We start from the raw sequence: 18630 nt of genomic DNA, 5'->3' as shown, positions 1-18630 counted from the left end.
AGGACTTGTCGGGCTACATAGTGCTTGTTATTTTGATCACAGAATATGTGACATTGGGTTCCTAATGAGAACACGGGCTTAATACAAGTGACCAAATAGATTTTCATTGGAATAAGAAATGGGAGGCCTCTGCACAGAAATTCCTGGGAGAGATACAGAAGGGTCAGAAGCCACAAAGAAATGTAAAAAGCCCTGCAGAGCGGAACTAGAAATGCAATTTGTTGATGCCTCCTCCCTAGATTACGTCAGTTTCCCCAGCATTGATAAATATACTCTATAAACAGTTCCATTTAGTAAATTCAGGCCTTTGAGCCTTGTGCCAGATCTCTCTCCTTTCAAGGACAGAAAATGATAAATATTCCTAACTTAAGGGGGATCCCACCTTTATCATCGGAATACAATTTCTGTTCTTAGTTTACGACTCTGTGTTAAATGCTAATCTCTGTCTGCCAAGGGAAAGAAAAAAGGGGTATGATTAAAGAGCTCTTGTCTCCATAGTAGACACCAGTGCCGGCCACTGCAGCAGCACGCTCAAGTATTCTATAAATAATTTATGAAATGCTCTGAAACCTGGCTGTGGGAGATATTCACCTTTCCTCGGTCTATGCACTCAACCTCATTCATCATAACTGAGGTCTATGCATGTTGTTCTGTCTTAAGATTGGGTGGGGGGGATAACAAATAATCACTACTGCAGTTTGTTTTCATGCTAGGTATAGGGCATAATCAACTGGAACATTGTCCTGCATCAGCCTTGGGAAAATGAATGGGGCTGTAGAAGAGCAGCACTACCATAGATATGCCATTGGATAATGTGGCAAAATGGCAGACCAGCAATATTCTCATTTTTACCATATTTTACCATAATTCTCTAAGGTGTACCCATTGCTAATCCCATGTGTGGCAGCTCTCATGAGAGTTTGCGAGAGGCTGCCTGGATAGCGATGGGACAGGGCGAGAAAATGGTGGTGGCAGCAGCAGTGACGGGCAGGGAGGAAGGAAAGCACTGGCCAGGCTGGCCAGCGAGGGAAAGCAGGCCATCAGGGAGGGAGAGAAAGTGGAACAGACTGGGGCTGAATGGAGTGGGGTGAAAGTTGAATGGACTGTGTCTGAAGGGAGGGGGGTTAAAGGTGAACGGATTGTGGCTGATGGGAGGGGGCGAAAGGAGAATGGACTGGGGCTGAAGGGGGAAAGGGGATGGGGCTGAAGGGAGGGGGGGAATGAAGATGGGGAGGAGAGGCAGGGAGAACTAGGGGTGCAGATGTTCTGCACCGGATCAGCTAGTATCATTTATTTCATGAGTACTAGAGACTACAATGAGAAAAGTCGTTTAGATTTTATGGCCCAAAAGGAATTTGTGGTTCCAAAAATGTTTATGAAAGGATGCAATATTGAAATTTCATTTTTGTTTGTGTCTTACCTGTCAGTTCCATATCTTGATTTGAGGATCCCTTGTGTTGCATCTTTCTCTGTTGGCAACAAATCCTTATTTATTTATTTATTTATTCTACTTCTATACTGCCCTTCCAAAAATGGCTCAGGGCGGTTTACACAGAAAAATAATAAATAAATAAGATGGATCCCTGTCCCCAAAGGGCTCACAATCTCAAAAGAAACACCAGCAACAGTCCCTGGAGGGACTGTGCTGGGGGTGGATAGGACCAGTTACTCTCCCCCTGCTAAATAAAGAGAATCACCACATTAAAAGGTGCCTCTTTGCCAAGTTAGCAGGGGTTAGCATATGGGGTTCCTGGATTTCTCTTTGGTATCAGTTAGTAGGGATGTACACAAATCATTATTTGAAGAGCAATTTGTAACACATCTCCTGCACCTTTAAAACAGGAGAGCAGGTGGACAGGACAGGACTATCAATGGCTACTAGTCTGATGGCTATAAACCACTTCCAGCCTCAAAGGCAAGATTCTAGGGATGTGTGAACTGGTTTGAATTCGAACCAGTTCAAATTCGAACCAGGGTGGTTCAAAGGTTCGAAGTCAAACTGAACCAGCCATCAGGTTCGAGCTGCAGGTTCGAATTCGAACCAAACCAGGGTGTGTTTCGATTAGAACCAGTTCGAACTGGTTTGGACATCCAAAAATTGGTAGGATGGTAGCTGGCACCCGGGGTACCTGCCACCCAAACCCCAAAGCAATCGGACACTCATACGATTTTTTATAAATTTTTGAAAATTATTTTTATTTTTTTCTCATAGGATATAATGGGACTCGAACCAGGTCATTATACCTTATTGTGGAGCACCCATGGGTTCCAACAACCACCCAAACCCTGAAGCAATCGGACAGTACTACAATTTTTTAATGAATATTTGAAATATTTTCAATTATTTTTCTCATAGTGTATAATAGGACCAGAACCAGTCCATATCCCTTATTGTGGAGCACCTAGGGGCACAAAAGCTGGGTGGGTGGTAGAAAAACAGGGGTGCCTACCATCCAAAAAACCCCAAGGCAATTGGACACTCCTCTGATTATTGGTCAATTGTTAAAGTATTTTGGAATTCCTCATAGAGAATAATTAGGATTGCAGCAAATGTATAGCTTCACGTTGGGGGGAAAGGGGTGGCGTAGAGCGGAGTGTGGTGGGTGGTAGTTCCTAGGGTGGGCAAGGAAGCTATCAGAATTATTTGAAAGGAATTGGGCAAAGGGCTGGTTTTTAAGTGATTTTTGAAGTTTACGCATCTTTAAGGTTTTTCTCCATAAAGAAGCATGGAGGTGTCAGCAAATGTATAGCTTCACAGCGGGGGGAAAGGGGTGTCCAAGAGCAGAGTGTGGTGGGTGGTAGTGCCCAAGGGGGGCCAGGTAGCTATCAGAATTATTTGAAAGGAATTGGGCAAAGGGCTGATTTTTAAGTGATTTTTGAAGTTTATGTGTCTTTAAGGTTAGCAATGAGAGTGGATTCATAGTTTGTCATTGAAAATCTTATATGCTACCAAAGAATCTACACTCAGAACACTTCAGGAGCAACAAAACCCAGTACTCCATGGGTTAGCAACCCATGGAGGTGGTTGGTACCCTCGCTCTGGGCCACCCCAGCACCCCCCAAGTGCAGTAATGGGGCTGCTGAAACCTGCATTCTTCCCTATGGCGAAAAACCTTAAAGCCACTTGTGGGGTGCTGGGGTGGCCCAGAGTGAGTGGTGGTCTAGTGCAAAGAGGGTGCCAACCACCCCCATGGGTTGCTAACCCATGGGGTACTGGGTTTTGTTGTTGCATTTGCTGCAATCCTCATTATTCTCTATGAGGAATTCCAAAATAATTTTAAAATTCATCAATAATCAGAGGAGTGTCCGATTGCCTTGGAACTTTGTGGATAGAAGGCACCCCTGGTTGTCTACCACCTACCCCACTTTTGTGCCCCTAGGTGCTCCACAATAGAGGATATGGGCTGGTTCGGGTACTATTATACCCTATGAGAAAAATAATTAAAAATATTTCAAATATTCATAAAAAATCATAGGGGTGTCTGATTGCTTTGGGGTTTGCATGGTTGTTGGCACCCATGGGTGCTCCACAATAAGGAATAATGGGCTGGTTGGAGTCCCATTATATCCTATGAGAAAAAATAGAAATAATTTTCAAAAATTCATAAAAAAAATCGTACGAGTGTCCGATTGCTTTGGGATTTTGGTGGCAGGTACCCCTGGGTGCCAGCTACCATCCTACCAATTTATGGGTGTCTGAACCAGTTCAAACCAGTTTGAATTCAAACCGAACCAGGGGGAGGTTTGAGCAAAACCAAAACCGAACCACCCCCTCCTGGTTCGAACCTGGTTCGAATTCGAACCAAACCGGGCAAACCGGTTTTGTGCACATCCCTACAAAATTCCTCTAAATACCAATTGCAGGGCAGTAACAGTAGAAAAGAGCACATGCGCTCCACTCTTGCCTGTGGGCTTCCCAGAGGCATCTGTTGGTCCACTGTGTGAAATAGGAAGCTGGACTAGATAGACCTTGGGCCTGATCCAGTAGGGCTTTTCTTATTTTCTAAGTGCATACCTGCTTCCCCACTGCTCGATGCCACTTCCTGAATTGTTGGTGCTCCTCACAGCTATCTTGGCATGCCAGCGGTGTTCTCCCCCAGCTACCCATGCACAATGCCAGCACGCATATGGCCTCTGCAGGATGCCAACATGCACAGGGCCCTTCAAATTATGATTTGTACACATCCCTATCAGTTGGTCTCTGTTGGTAGGGGAGGAGTCATAGCTGAGATATAGCACTTTCTTTGAATGCAAATGGTCCCGGAATTGATTCCTGGCATCACCAGGTAGGGCAGGCAAAGATCTTTGTTTGAAACCCTGTAAAACTCCTACCAGTCAATATAGACAATACTCAGCTAACTGTACTAGTGGCGTCTGTCTCAGTATTAGGTAGCTTCCAGTGCTCTTACATTGTATACATATTTATTTTTTCATGCAATCAATAAATCAATCAATTTATATACCACTCTCCCTAAAGTGGATCTGCTCAGTTTGCATCAAAATAAAAAACATATAATAAAACAATTAAAATAATTTATTATTTAAATTAAACCAGATTAAAATGAAAATGAGATCTCATTAAAAGCCAGGCTAAAAAGATGGGTCTTCAAAGCTCTACTGAAGGTGTAATCTTCTATTCTGTATGTAAAATAAACTAATCCTATATTCTGATATAAAAATGTGCCTTTGGCTCTGAACCATCTTACAATGATATATCATTGAACCTGAATCAGCATTAGTGACATCATTGAGGCTTCTATGGAACATTTGCTCTAATAGTATATTTAGGGCCAGCTCCAGATTTTGTGGCCTTTCAGGTAAAATCCCATCAGTGTACTCCAATGCTACTTTGTAAATGGCCTGCTTTGTTCTTACCATGCAGTGACCATCTGTCAGCTGAGAAGCACATATGGAGAGTCGCAGAGGGTGAGGGCAGGAGGCTTCATAGAAGTTTTTAAATATATATATAGTCGTCCACCACTTTAGGCTTCTTCTAAAAATGGGTAGAGGGGGAACTGGAGCTTGCCAGCTAGATACATCCTTCTGTGCCCTGCTTACTCATCTTTTGCCTCCCTCTCCAGCTGCTGTGTTCAGGGCTGCAGGCTGATGGTGTGCACATGAACAGCCGCATTCAAGGTGGGTGGTGCTACTGCCCGCCAGCCATACAAGCAATGCTATTTCTTCCATTGCAGAGCCCAGCCTGCACTTGCCAGCTAGAAGCATCCTCACAAACTGATACCTGCTCATGCTGCAGTCAACAAGCCCATCCTACCCACCAGCAAAACAACTAGGTCAACCCCACCCCTTAATGTGGAGGTTCTTGGGCCTGAATGCAGTCCAGTCCAGCAGCCACAGAAGCAGAAATGAGAATGGCCTTAGACCCCTGTTTTGACTTAGACCCTTGATTGTGCTACCACAGGTCCCCATCCAGCACTGTAGCTTCTCCTTGCCACATGGCAGGGAATTTATGCCATGCCAGGGAGGGGGCCCTGTGAGATGTGAATGTGGTCATCTGACTATTATCTGCAGCAATTATGTGGCCTTCTCTTGGCCAATGGGTTCATAAGCCACTTGCCCTGAAGCAGATTTTCTTGGTCACCACAGAGACCAAGAAAAAACAACAAACATTTCTGACAGTAAATTGTTCCCGTGGTAGGCTCTGTTTTTTGAAGTGCTTCCCACCAGACCTTGGGCCACCAGTGATCTCTTCTACTGGCCCCTACTTCTTCAGCAATATATCTGCTGGCATCTGTGGTAGGAAATAGTTGGAGGGAGGATGTTGATCCCTGTGACTTTCAGCTTGCCCTGGTAATGATCTGCTAACAAACTAGCATACATGGTAACAAACTCAGAACAATCATGCCACAATGAAAGCTTTTCTCGAACAGCATAGGAATGGAGGGCATCTGAAAGAAAGGCACATGTGTGGAGTTGCCAACTGATATGTCATGGGCAGGGTGGGGAAGAGCTGACATGCCACCATGGCATGTCAGCTCTTCCTCATCCTGCCCAAGACACACCTATGTACCTGCCTCAATCTGAGGCCTCCACTTGCCAGGGTTGTTAAACTACGGCTGGGGAGACCCGCATTCAAATCCGCAGTTAGCTATAAAATTCACTGGGTGTTTCTCCTATCTCTTAGACTAACCTATCTCATAAGGTTGTTGTGACGATAAACATAAAACCATGTACATCTCTCTGGGCCCCTAGACGGAGAGTGGGATAGAAATGTAAAAATAAATAAATAATATATGCCAACAAGTTGGTGAAGTTTCACTGACAGAGCAAAGGCAGTGGAGATATATCTTGAGTTCTGCCAATGGGCAGAAAATCCTATGCCACACAGCCCATTTTTTAGCCTACTTTCCAGTAGGCTTATATCAACCGGCTTTCTGTGTGTCCGTGTGTCCCTCCCCACCCACATCAACTTCGCAATGCCTGGACCAATATGAAACAAATCGAGTACAGTTGTAGGAACACATAGGGACACCTCAATGGCATACTTTGTGATGGTGTCATCCATCCCAATTCAAGATGGTGGATGCGTAAACTTTTGAGGCGCAAGTGGGCTAACTTGTGAACTGCTTAACTGATTTGAACCAAATTTGCTACAGCTGTAGGGGCACATGGGGAAACCTTAATGCCGTAGTTTGTGATGATATCCACCACCACAATCCAAGATAGTGGATGTGTGAATTCTTGAGGTGCAAATGCACTAACTTGAGAGCTGTCTAACCGATTAGACCAAATTTGGTACTCTTGTAGTAAGTGACACAAAGGGACACCTCAATGGTGTAGTTTATAATGATGTCATCCACATGAATTGAAGATGTGAACATTTGAGGTGCAGGAGATCTACTTTGTGGACCTCAATTTGAGGTCCACACATTTAGTCCAGTTGTAGAGACAGAGAAAAGAAAGTAGGCTGCTTAGTTTGTTTTTACTAGAACAACTTGTTTAAAGTATGGGTTTGCAGCCTACTTGCAGATTACATAGAAAAATAAACAGTAAATAAATAAGATGGTTCCCTGTCCCATATGGGCTCACACTCTTAAAAGAAACATAAGGTTGAATCCAGCAACAAGTGCTGGAGGGATGCTGTGCTGGGGTTGGATAAGATCAGTCGCTCTCCTCTTGCTAAATAGAAGAGAATCAACACTTTAAAAAGTGCGCCTTTGCTCAATTAGCAAGAGTATCTAACTCTAAATAATTCTCAATTGCTAAAACATCAATCCTTGTTTAGGCCATACCCTATAGATTTCCTTTTGTTTGTTTTTACAGTTTCCTTCGCTTTCTGTATTATATAGTAGCATTTCTTTTGAGCAAGGCTTATTTTTGTCCCTCACACCTAAGGGATGCAATTCTACTGATCATTACAATCTCTGATGCTATCTTCATGTCTCTTTCCTGACTGCTTTACAGGTTTCTGTTTGAGCACCTTTAATCATTATCACCCAAATTACTTCTCTCTCTCTAGAGTGGTGTCTCTCTTTTACTACCTCTCACTCTTTATTTTAAAGTACACCTAGATAATAGCAAGAGCTCTACTTAAATCAGTAAGGAAAGCAGAGGTTTGGGAAATGAAGCTTTCCCTCTGGCCTTAACTCACCCTTTGGTACATAAATATTGCAGGAATCTTTGAGTGGAGGGTGATAATGTTTTCAAAGATGAGGCACACTTGGTTCATCTCAGGACATAACAACAGTCTTGGCTTGTAATTTCTTGGTTTGGATTTTACAGGAACTAGTTGATATGTTAATTGCCATTTTCCAATAACATCATCTTTGTTTTGAAAACTGAATACAATGAAATTATTAGGAACAATGTGTAGTCAAAATATGTTAAAAATTAGCAGGAAATTATAGCACAGTGAAACACATACCTGAGCTTTGCCATTTATAACGCTCTCTTTTTGCCTAGTACTTTATGGAATGAGAAAATATTTAAAATCCTGTCTTTATGCAGGAGGTTCTAGTACCTAACTTGAGCAGACAGGCCCAGAATTGTTGCTGGTCTGATCAGGCTGATGTTTACCAGGGCCTCAGAAACTGTATCTGAGTAAAGTCCCCATTGGTAGAGTTTATGTTAGTCTATTTTCCAGGTCACTCTCAAGCAAACTCCACCTACAATAGATTTCAGAGCAAACTTTGGGTTTCCAATAAAATGGAATTTAATCCCCAGATTAGGGGGAGAATTAGGGCCAAACTAAACATTATGTGGGAGTTCTGCTTTTGGAGTTCCCACCTTTTCCATTTTAAAAAGCAGTCATAGGGTGACTGTCCATCTATCCAATCTGGATCACAGCTATGGTGCAAGGGTAGAGGGCTTAACCTTTTGCCCCGTACCAATTCCTGAATGAAAATCAACTGTTAAAGGGAATGTTTGGCATCTGCCCCCACTATGCAGTACTGTGGCCCATTCTGAATCTTCCCCATAGATGCTTTTAATTTTTTTTAACAAATACAGAAGCAGTCCTGTTCATCAATCTTCCATTTCATGTTTCGTTTACTCATTATTATTCAACTATATTTCTTATTTCTGTTTATCATTAGTTAAATAGCAGTTGGGCTGTGTGCCTTTTCAATGTCCAATAAAGATTATAGCTTTAAATTGACTACAGTTCCAACACACGTCTCAGGGTTATTACATAGAATTTGTGCTCTGTGATGAATATGGTCTCCCTTCGCAACACTTGCTTTAATTACTCTTGTACAGTCTTACATTTCATGTTAAAAAACCTACTCCAAGAAACAGATCAAATGTGAGGTTGAAGCTGAACATGTTTTGCTAGTCTGCAGATCATCTATGCAACTCCACAGCTAAATTGAATTGGAAATACAGGAGATTCTCCCCATTCCAATTCCTGCCCAGATTTTGGTATTCCATATTACCTGATTATGTTTAAGTGGAACTGGTAACATGAAGAATTCGCAATGGCTCTGTTTTTATACTTCCACATTTTTACAGAGCACTGTGCATGCACATTTTGCCCCAGGAGACTGAAGTGTTTGAATTGGCCAAAAGGCAAGTAAGGCTGCTTTCCTGTCCAGGGGGTCTGTGGGTAACCCCTGGAAAGAACACAGTGTAAGGTCCCTGACTGACATGATGCACACTGGTACAGCACTGCTGCGCAACACATGGAACCTGTTGCAGCTTGTGGAACAGTATTACATGAGAAAAATGACTTCAAATCCTTATAGTCTTTTGTTTACTCTCAACAGGCTCTTTTCAAGGTCATTGTGTGGCTCACAGAGTTTATATGCTACAGCCTGTATTGTCCCTGTTTACCACGTTTCTCATATTGTTATGCAGTTTCCAAATTTTGTGTGCCATGGTACTGCAAGAAGTCTTAGAGCAGCAGTTGTGCAGGAGTTAACGAAACAACACTAATCCATTTTCTCTGTCTACTCATGGTTCTTTGGATTGTAGCTAGTGAGGCGAAGCTTGGGAGTTTAGCCCCTTCAGTCTTCTGATAACAATGGCTACTCATGGGAAGCTAATTAATTACTGTTGAAAGGGACAGATTCTGCACTTGCAAAATGTAGCACAGTCTAGAAAGAATGAGTGTGTTTATTAATCTCCACATTCACAAAGTTGGATTCATCAGTCTCTCATCTGGCTAAAGAAAGGATGAAACTCCTTGCTAAAATTTTGCTCTTGCCCTCGCTCTCTGAAAAAGAAAGCTCAGATAGTAACATTTCACCAAAAGGATTTCAGACCTCCTAAGTATTAAATAAATACCAAAGTGTTAAGTACATATGGGAAACAAAATAATAATAGAGTGCTTTCTGCAGTAAACTTGTTAAAGCATAATGTTTAGAGACATCAAAAATGCTGAAATCATACCCAGGAATCTTAAAACATGCTTCTTGATTTGGAGTTCTTTCTGATGGTATTTGTACAACGGTAATTTTGCTCCACTGAATGAATCCCAGAGGAATGAAATAATGGCTACATTTTCAGCGGAACAGACTTTTTATTGGGTTGAAATCTACTTCCCATTGCAAGAAGCATCTGTCAGATGTTTACACATCTTGGCTGTATCAGAAACTGATGGGACTTCTTTACCCACTAGCTATGTATTTTGAAAACATTCTTCCCTGCTGTGAACTAAACTAAGATCCTTCTAGTAAATTTTAACTTTTGGAATTAAAGCAACTCACATTGAGCTTTGATAAAGTTATTTTTGTGTCATAAGTGAGTATATATTCTGATGAGATAATGTTTGCTGTCATTACCCAAGTGCTGTGACTTTTTCTGAAAACCTTTCTCTGGAACCCTTTATTCAAACGTTGTGGAATCTGTTTTAGCAATAGCAATAGCAATAGCACTTACATTTATATATCGCTCTATAGCTGGAGATCTCTAAGCGGTTTACAATGATTTTAGCATATTGCCCCCAACATTCTGGGTACTCATTTTACCGACCTCGGAAGGATGGAAGGCTGAGTCAACCTTGAGCCCCTGGTCAGGATCAAACTTGTAACCTTCTGGTTACAGGGCGGCAGTTTTACCACTGTGCCACCAGGGGCTCTTTTTGGTGTTGCCTTCTATGTACAAGCCAAATGTTTGCTTTGACATGTACAGCCAAAGCTGCTTGGGTCCTTCATACCTGAGAAATTAATCTTCTTTATGTTTCATCATAGTTACAATGATATACCAGGGAACACCCTGGGATAGTACATTAAATACAATTTGTATTGGACTTCCACGCTGGCCTCAGTCCAGCTAAAGCCAGTGATAATGACGACCACATTTCAATGCACACTCATCTAGGAGGCTACACTGAATACAGCAGGGCTTAGGAGTAGCTTGCAAGGGCTGCAAGGGCTTGCAGCAGCTTGTGTAGCATGCTGCAAGTTCAAAGGAAAGCAATTGGAGTTCAGTTAGTTGTGACTAACTACTTACATTGGTTTCAATACCACTACTACTGTGATGACGACAAATATTTCTATACCGCGCTCTTCACCTAAAGTTCTCCAAGCGGTTTTCATAGAAAAATAAATAATACACAAATAAGATGGTCCCCTGTCCCCAAAGGGCTTACAGTCTAAAAAGAAACATAAGGCAGATACCAGCAACCTCCACTGGAGGGATGCTGTGCTGGGGTTGGATAGGTTGCTCTCCCCCTGATAAATAAAGAGAACCACCACTTTAAAAGGTGCCTCTTTGCTCAGTTAACTGGGTATGGAACAAAGTCTTAGTTTTGAGGCTTGTACTGTGCCTGGGCTGAACCACGTCTTATTCCAGTTGGGGTGTCATAGGAATATAGGAAGCTGCCTTTTACAGAGTCAGACCATTAGTCCACCTAGCTCAGTATTGTCCACACTGATTGGCAGAGGCTCTCCATGGTTTAAGGCAGGAGCCTTTCACAGCCATACCTGGTGGTGCCAGGGAGTGAACCTGAGACTGTCTGCATTCAACGAGAAGCACTGAGTTATGGCCTCACTTCCTAAGGTGACTATCTTACAGCAGACAGTGCTCACATGTAGTTACCCATCCAAATGCAAACCAAGGCAAACCATGCTTAGCAAAGGGGACAATTGATGCACGCTACCACAAGACCAGCTCTCCACTTTATTGAATGTTTCCCCTTATACAACTCCATACAGATAATTAATGTGTTTGGGAGCTGGCTAGTTTAGAACCTTTCTTCCTGACGTGCTAGTTTTCCATGTTGAGGGAACTGCATTGTGTGGAGGAGCATTCAGTCCATGTGAGCTCTTATTTGCAATATAGTTTAGCCCACATACAGGTGGACCACCTTGGTGAGAACTAGACCTTTGTCACAACCAACTTTAGCTGGATCTGGGGCACTTTGTACAACAAAATCTTTCCAGCAGAAAGCACCTACTGGATTCTATGTCTAGATAAATTATGCGAATATAGCAGTTGTATCCTATCCACTATCTTTTTATGTTTTGTTGTTTAGAAGTATGTCCCAGTGGGGATCCTGTAGAGAGTGTGTGGGGTGGAGTCAGAAAGGAAAAGGGAAGGAAAGGAGAAAATGGGGTTTCTGAATATATTTTGGTTAAATCTATATAAGATTACTTTGTGTTTGTGATGGAAGCAGCTATAAAACAATAGCCTATATTTTCATAATATGTTTTTAAGAACATAAGAACAGCCCTGCTGGATCAGGCACAAGGCCCATGTAGTCCAGCCTCCTGTTTCACACAGTGGCCCACCAGATGCCTCTGAGGTGCCCACAGGGAAGAATTATGTGCATGCCCTCTCTCCTGCTGTTGCTCCCCTGCAACTGGTATTGAGAGGCATCGTGCCTCTGAGGCCAGGGATGTCCCACAGCCACCAGACTGGTAGCCACTGACAGGCCTGTCCTCCATGAATCTGTCTAAGCCCCTTTTAAAGCCATCCAAGCTGGTGGTCATCAACACACCCCATGGCAAGGAATTTCATAGATTAATTTATGCACTGTGTGAAAATGTACTTTTCCTCATCCTCTGTAATTAAGAATTTGGATGAACTGGAGTAAGGTGTAAAGAGAATAAGGCAAACTTCTGCTGCCTTCCCCACCACCTGCCTCCCAGCCCTTTTCACTGATAGTGAGAAAGGGCTCAAACTCTTGCATGCTGTAGACTCTACCTGATTGTGAGCCTTCAAGCAGAAACTGCAAGCCAAGATGACCCTTACTACCCAGAAAAGATTACGCAGCTGCACTTTGAAAAATAAACAAACCTAGCATTTCCAGGGTGTTAAATTCTCTGATAGCTGGCCATAACCTGTTCTTGCGGTGAGCATGAGCCCTATTCAGGTGTTACAGATGAAAACAACTCTACATGGCTTCGGTGCCAAAGTGGGTCAGAACTCCCACCCTGGCTCATCACTTGCCCCCTCCTCACCCCAGCTTGCTCACTCATAGTTTAGATTGTCTTTGTGTGAAGAGGGAGGGGCCATAACACTGATGGCTGGCACTTCTGTGATCGACAGAAGCATATGGATAAGTATGAATCACTATTCCTCTATGCAGATATCTACCTTTGTACACATGTTGTACAAGTATTGAACATAATGTGTGAATGGGGTACTAGTCTTCTCTGGTTTGGCCCTTAGCATTTATGTAATGCTCTAGTGCACCTCATGTACAATATTCTTTCAGTAACACTTACAACTGTTGGAAAGTTAAAGGACTTTTGCGCTGTCTCTTGCCTCAGACAGTGGAGGACAGACTAGTGAGTCAGAGGGCTAGAGGGTCAAGACATTGGTCATCCCTTCTCCACTGCTCTGATGCTATCCCTTTGATGTGTAGATTGCTAATCTCAGGGGATTCAAACTTCCTTCCTCCTTCTCTCTCTCTTGCTACCTGGCTGCCTACCTTGCAACATGGCAAGGTTCTCTCCCTGCACCATTTGTGCAGAGAGGATGCAGAATCCAGCTGCATCCACTTAGATAGATAGATTAGAGATCCTAAATCCTCACTTTCTTATCTAATGGAGTTCCTTAATAAATGCCTTTTATATTGATTTGAAACTATGAATTGGCTCCAAGTTACTTTACTCTCAGCACACACGCATGCCTAACTAATCTACCGCTGTGTTGTGCCTCTGTGCACTCTGCTATATTGAGAAAGGGATTCTCTCACCACAGAGAATTTCCAACAACAACAGCCCTGTAAGATAGGTTTAATATTCTTATCATCATCTCCATATTGCCTGGGAGAATGAGACTGTACTAGCAGCTTGCCTAAAGCTGCTAGCCAAGATGATTTTTGGGATTAGTAACTCACAACCCAGTCTTAGAACTCTTCACCATCTTTCAATTTATAACCTGCCTTTGAACTTATGAGGCCATCGAGGCATTAGGGATAGTATAATGTCCAAAAATGCAGTAGAAAAAAATGAAACGAATTTAACAGCAACCCAAACCCATTTATCAAGATTTCCTTGTTCCCTACAGAACATTTCAAAAAAGTGCAAGTGTGCTTTGGGGATTAATTGTCAGGCTCAGGCATTCATTTGAGGACTCGGAAGAGGAGCGGGAGGCAGTGAATTTACCTGAGGATTCCGAGGGCCAGCTCTGTGATCAGAGGGAGGAGGCACTTGTGATGGGCCAGGAGGAGGGTTTGGTGCAGGAGGCAGAGTGGAGTAACCAATCCCAAGAGGAACTCTTGCTGCCGGTGTTATCTCCCAGGGCATGCAGGTGTGAGAAGCAGCATGACCAAGTCAGGGAGTTGAGATGCAACAGTCGTTTTCAGCATGCACGAGACTGACTGAAGGCGGCTGACTGGGCGGAATAGTGTTTCCAGCCAAAAGTAGTGCTTTCACTGGTCAGAAAGATTTCCTGGGGACAGTATTTCCTCTAACAGGTATTCCCAGATATTATTGACTACAACACCCAGAATCCCCAGCTGCAATGGCTTTTGCTTGGGAATTATGGGGGTTGTAGTCAACAACGTCTGTTAGAGGGAACACTGCCTGGGGGAAACCCAGTTTATTGATTGTTGATCTTTTTTTCATTCTTTTTCACTGCTATTGTTTCCTCTATCTGTTGCTTCTTCAGTGTGGGCTTTTCTTCTTACAATTATCTCCTCCTTCCTGAGCATAGTCACATGGGTCAATCAGTTGTAGATTGTGTAGTGAAGATGACATCGAGGTTATTCACATGAGCAGCCCAACCCAGGCTAAGGCAGACAAGCCTGGCTTGGGTTGCTCATGTGGAACACTGGGGTCTCTCCTGATCCTGATCCTTCTGCCGCCGCTAACCCAACTTCTTGATCTGGCTATTAACCTGAGATTGGTTTAAGCTCAGCAGGCTTAAATCGTGTGCACAATCGCCACTGGGTCAAAAGGCTTCCCCCAGCCTTCTGCCATTTCAGACAGTGAGTCAGGGGGGAGGAGCGGCCACGACAAGCACGGCGGCTGCTCTAATGTGAGCAGCTCTGTGCTCATGGCATGGGCCCCTGGGATGCGGGAGGAGGAAGTCCTCCTGCTCCCAGCTCTTGTCCTTGCCACACCACTGCTCGTGTAGTCATGTGGCACAGGGAAGGCAAGAAAGGTCACCACTCATCTGTTGGAAAGGCAGGCAAGCTCCTGTCTTCCCTACAACCCTCCAAAGCAGTGGCAAGGAGGTCGTGTGCACAACCTCATCCTCTGCTTCTCAGTTTTGTCTATACGATGAAATCATTGGAGGAAATGATAATTGATAATTGGCAAATAGCCAATTGAGAGTAAGGGCAATGCTTCCTGTATCTGTGAATACTCTCAAGTCCTCCTTCAGCAATTGCCACAAAGTTGCTGTGAGTGGGGGGCCTCTCTTTCTCTCTCTCTCTTTCTCTTTTACACTGCCAAACATTTTCTTAAAGGTTTCTCCCCTTTCAGCGTACCCCTATTCAGAATACATTTAAGAGTGTCTATGGAAAGTAACCATGATCCTTTAAATGACACAGGAGAGAAATAAATATTGGCTGAAGTGAAAGCAAAGATATCAAGGAGATTAATTAAAGCTGTTCGTAAAAAGCTAATCAGAAAACTAAATATGAACTTTCACACTGCGTCATATAATCTCACTGATTCAGTAATTGTCTGATGCTTTGTAGCTGCAGACTGTTTATTCAGCAGTAAAAACTTAGTTATCATATTTGAACGGTGCCTGGAGATTAATATGGATGAAAACATAACAGTTAATAGTACTGTTACAGGGAGCTGCAAGGAAGCGTGTGTGCAAAGGTCATTGAATCTGTTTACTTGCTTAGGCACTATTTGAAATGGTGTTGTAAGTTGGAGTTGGTTATCCAAATAGTACACATTTTTAAATAACTATTTTACTATTAGAAAATGAATTGCTTGCTTGTTATAAGATTTAGTGGAACTAATGATAGTGTAGCCACCCACTATGTATATAACATTACTCCATGGACTGTCTCCTTGATAAGTATACTTGAAGTATTCATACTGGAAGTATGAGCCTAGTTAACAGAGGGTGAAGATAGACATACTGTACATCTTCAGATATGGTGAAAGTGGTTTGACCAAACATTTGCTGCATTCCAAAGCATTTGTTATTAGGGCAGAGAATTTGTGTAACCACAGATTGTCTGAGATGGTGTGGAATCACCTAGCGACTCTCTGGGTGAAGGTATTCATTGTGTGTACCTTCATTCATTCATCTAATTCAGTACTTTATACACTAACTCATAGCAGCTCTCTGGAATTTCAGGTAGGCATCTTACCTAGTTCTACCTGGTGATGATAGTCATGTTTCTTACCTGGATTGCCTCCCCTGCCCCCTTCCCTGCTGCATGACTGCTATTTAGTGTAGGAAGCTCAATAATAGACATCAGTGGGAGCTTTCCTCATGGGGCAAATAGCAGTCATGGTGGTGGTGGGGCTCTGGACCATGGCGAGGATAAAAGCCCCTGTCCTTCATGCTGTATGCCCAATGCAGCTGCTATTTACTTAGGAAATACCAGGTCCATCAGCCCTAATAATGGGCTTACCTTCACCCTTACCTTTGGCCCTAATTAGAATGAGCTTCCTTTCTAGCTCAGAGTCACTGCTGAAGCCTGTGACTGCAGCATCTGGTGTTGGGGTGGGGTGGGGTGGGGTGGCCCAATTGTTCCTGCTCATTTGTTGCCTGAGAAGTGAGGTGGCTGACCACCTGTGCCCCAAACTGGACCCACCACTATAGCAAAATAGTAGGCAAATTCTCCTGATTTTATGAACTTCTGGTTCAAATATAGAAGAGAAGACAAGTCCTTGGCACCAGTAAGAAAGCCAGAAAGAATGATATTGAATCATCCTAACCACATTTGCTAGACAACATATCTGCTTTGGATTGCTCTAAAAAAGAGAAAAAGAAAAAGGATTATTGCGATTTGTGACTATACAGGGATGCCAATACTAATAAATAATTATCATCATCATGCTATTTTTTTGTTTTATTACCTTATTGGATGTTGTAGTACCTAAAGATCAATGGTAATATAAAATATATTTCAGATTCAAGGAATGACTTTCTGGAAAGTTTATACTAGCAGAAATGGACATCTGTTATGATGACAAAAAAATAATAATTTCATTTTTCTCCTTTATTTGGGATTTTCTGTGACTTGTTCTTATGAGGAAGCTGATAATATTTTTACTGCTGTATTACCCTCATTGGTTTTAAGTGGGCACAACTCCTTTAGCTATGAATAGCTCTGATCCTGCAGAGTTTCATCAGTTCCAGCATAGCTACAGCTGCTTCCAGTGTGAAGTACTAGGGTCAAATCCATTGTATGATGCTAGTTTGCATTGCACCACCATGAATTGGTCTTCTGATCATTGCAGAAAGGGTGTGCTTGAAAGGAATTCCTTTGTTTACAGTGAGCCTTCCTTTTTTCGGTTGTATTGTAATTTGTCAGCACTATGGGTTCACATGAGGTGGTTCCCATGCAAGGCACAATTGATGTGCTCATGCCAAATGGCATTTATGTCAACTGATACCTCCACACATATGGCTATTTACATAGCATAGTTTGTGGAGCTGCAGCAGAGATTTTTAAATCATGCACATGCAGATTGTGTATACATATGGTAAAAGGTCAGAATATTGTTGTTTTTAATGGACCTTTACCAAATGGTCAAAAAGAGATTAACTACCAGCTATCTCAGGCCAAATGTGAAGATGGGACTTCCCCCTGATTTTAAAAAATGTATTGCAACTTCAAAGCAGGGGGACAAATCCAACCAAGACCTCAGTTCTGGGGGAGGAGGAGATTCACCCTTCTCCCTGCCCCCATGCCATTTTCCCAATGAAAAGCACCACCCACAACTGCTATTTGTCCTGTGGAGAAGAACAAGGAAGTACTTATATGATACTTGTATGTTTTGTCTCAAGTAGCAAAATGGTGGTGGCTAGGGATGTGCAAAAAATTTCGGGCACAGATCGATCAATTTCAATGAGCAATTTCGGGTGATTCGGGGCTGAACTGAATCACCCTCGATGTCCCCCGATATTTTTTGGGGCCGAGCCAAATCACCCGAATTTCGGGGCTGAAAAATTCAGGTGATTCGGCTCATGACCGATTTTGGGGGATTTTTTTAAGTTTTAGTGACTTTGGGGCAGTTCGGGGGCATAGAATGGGATCTGGGCAAAAAGAGTGGGGTGGCATGGTAGTGCTTAATGGGTGCAGGCTACCACCCCAATTTCAGGGGGATTGGGCAGAGGCCTGATTTTTTGGGAATTTTTGAAGTTTTGGTGTCTTTGGGGCAGATTGGGGGCAGAAAGTGGATCTGCCCCAAAAGAGTGGGGTGGGCTGGTAGATAGTGCCTAATGGGTGGAGGCTACCACCCGTCCCCAATTTCAGAGTGATTGGGCAGAGGGCTGGATTTTGGTGAATTTCTGAGGTTTTTCTTCATAAGGTGCAGTGTGCTAGATTGATATTCATAGTAAATGAGAGTGTGAAAAAGTGAAAGTGGGGTCATGAGAGTTCTTTAATTGAAAAAAATCTCATTTGCTATCATTGAATGAGAATTCACACCTCAGAAAATAAAGGAATAACATCCCTTCAGAAAAACTTCTGAGGTGTGAATTCTCTCCCAGACACATCTCCCCAGACTAACCCACCACAGCTTCTTGGCTTAATAAAAACCAAAACCAGACTTGTGTAGTCTCTTGCTGGCTTTTTGGTTT

This window comes from Hemicordylus capensis, chromosome 5 (assembly GCF_027244095.1).
Source record: "Hemicordylus capensis ecotype Gifberg chromosome 5, rHemCap1.1.pri, whole genome shotgun sequence".
NCBI lineage: Eukaryota > Metazoa > Chordata > Lepidosauria > Squamata > Cordylidae > Hemicordylus > Hemicordylus capensis.
The sequence above is the reverse complement of the archived record's forward strand: the minus strand, read 5'-3'. Positions refer to the sequence as shown.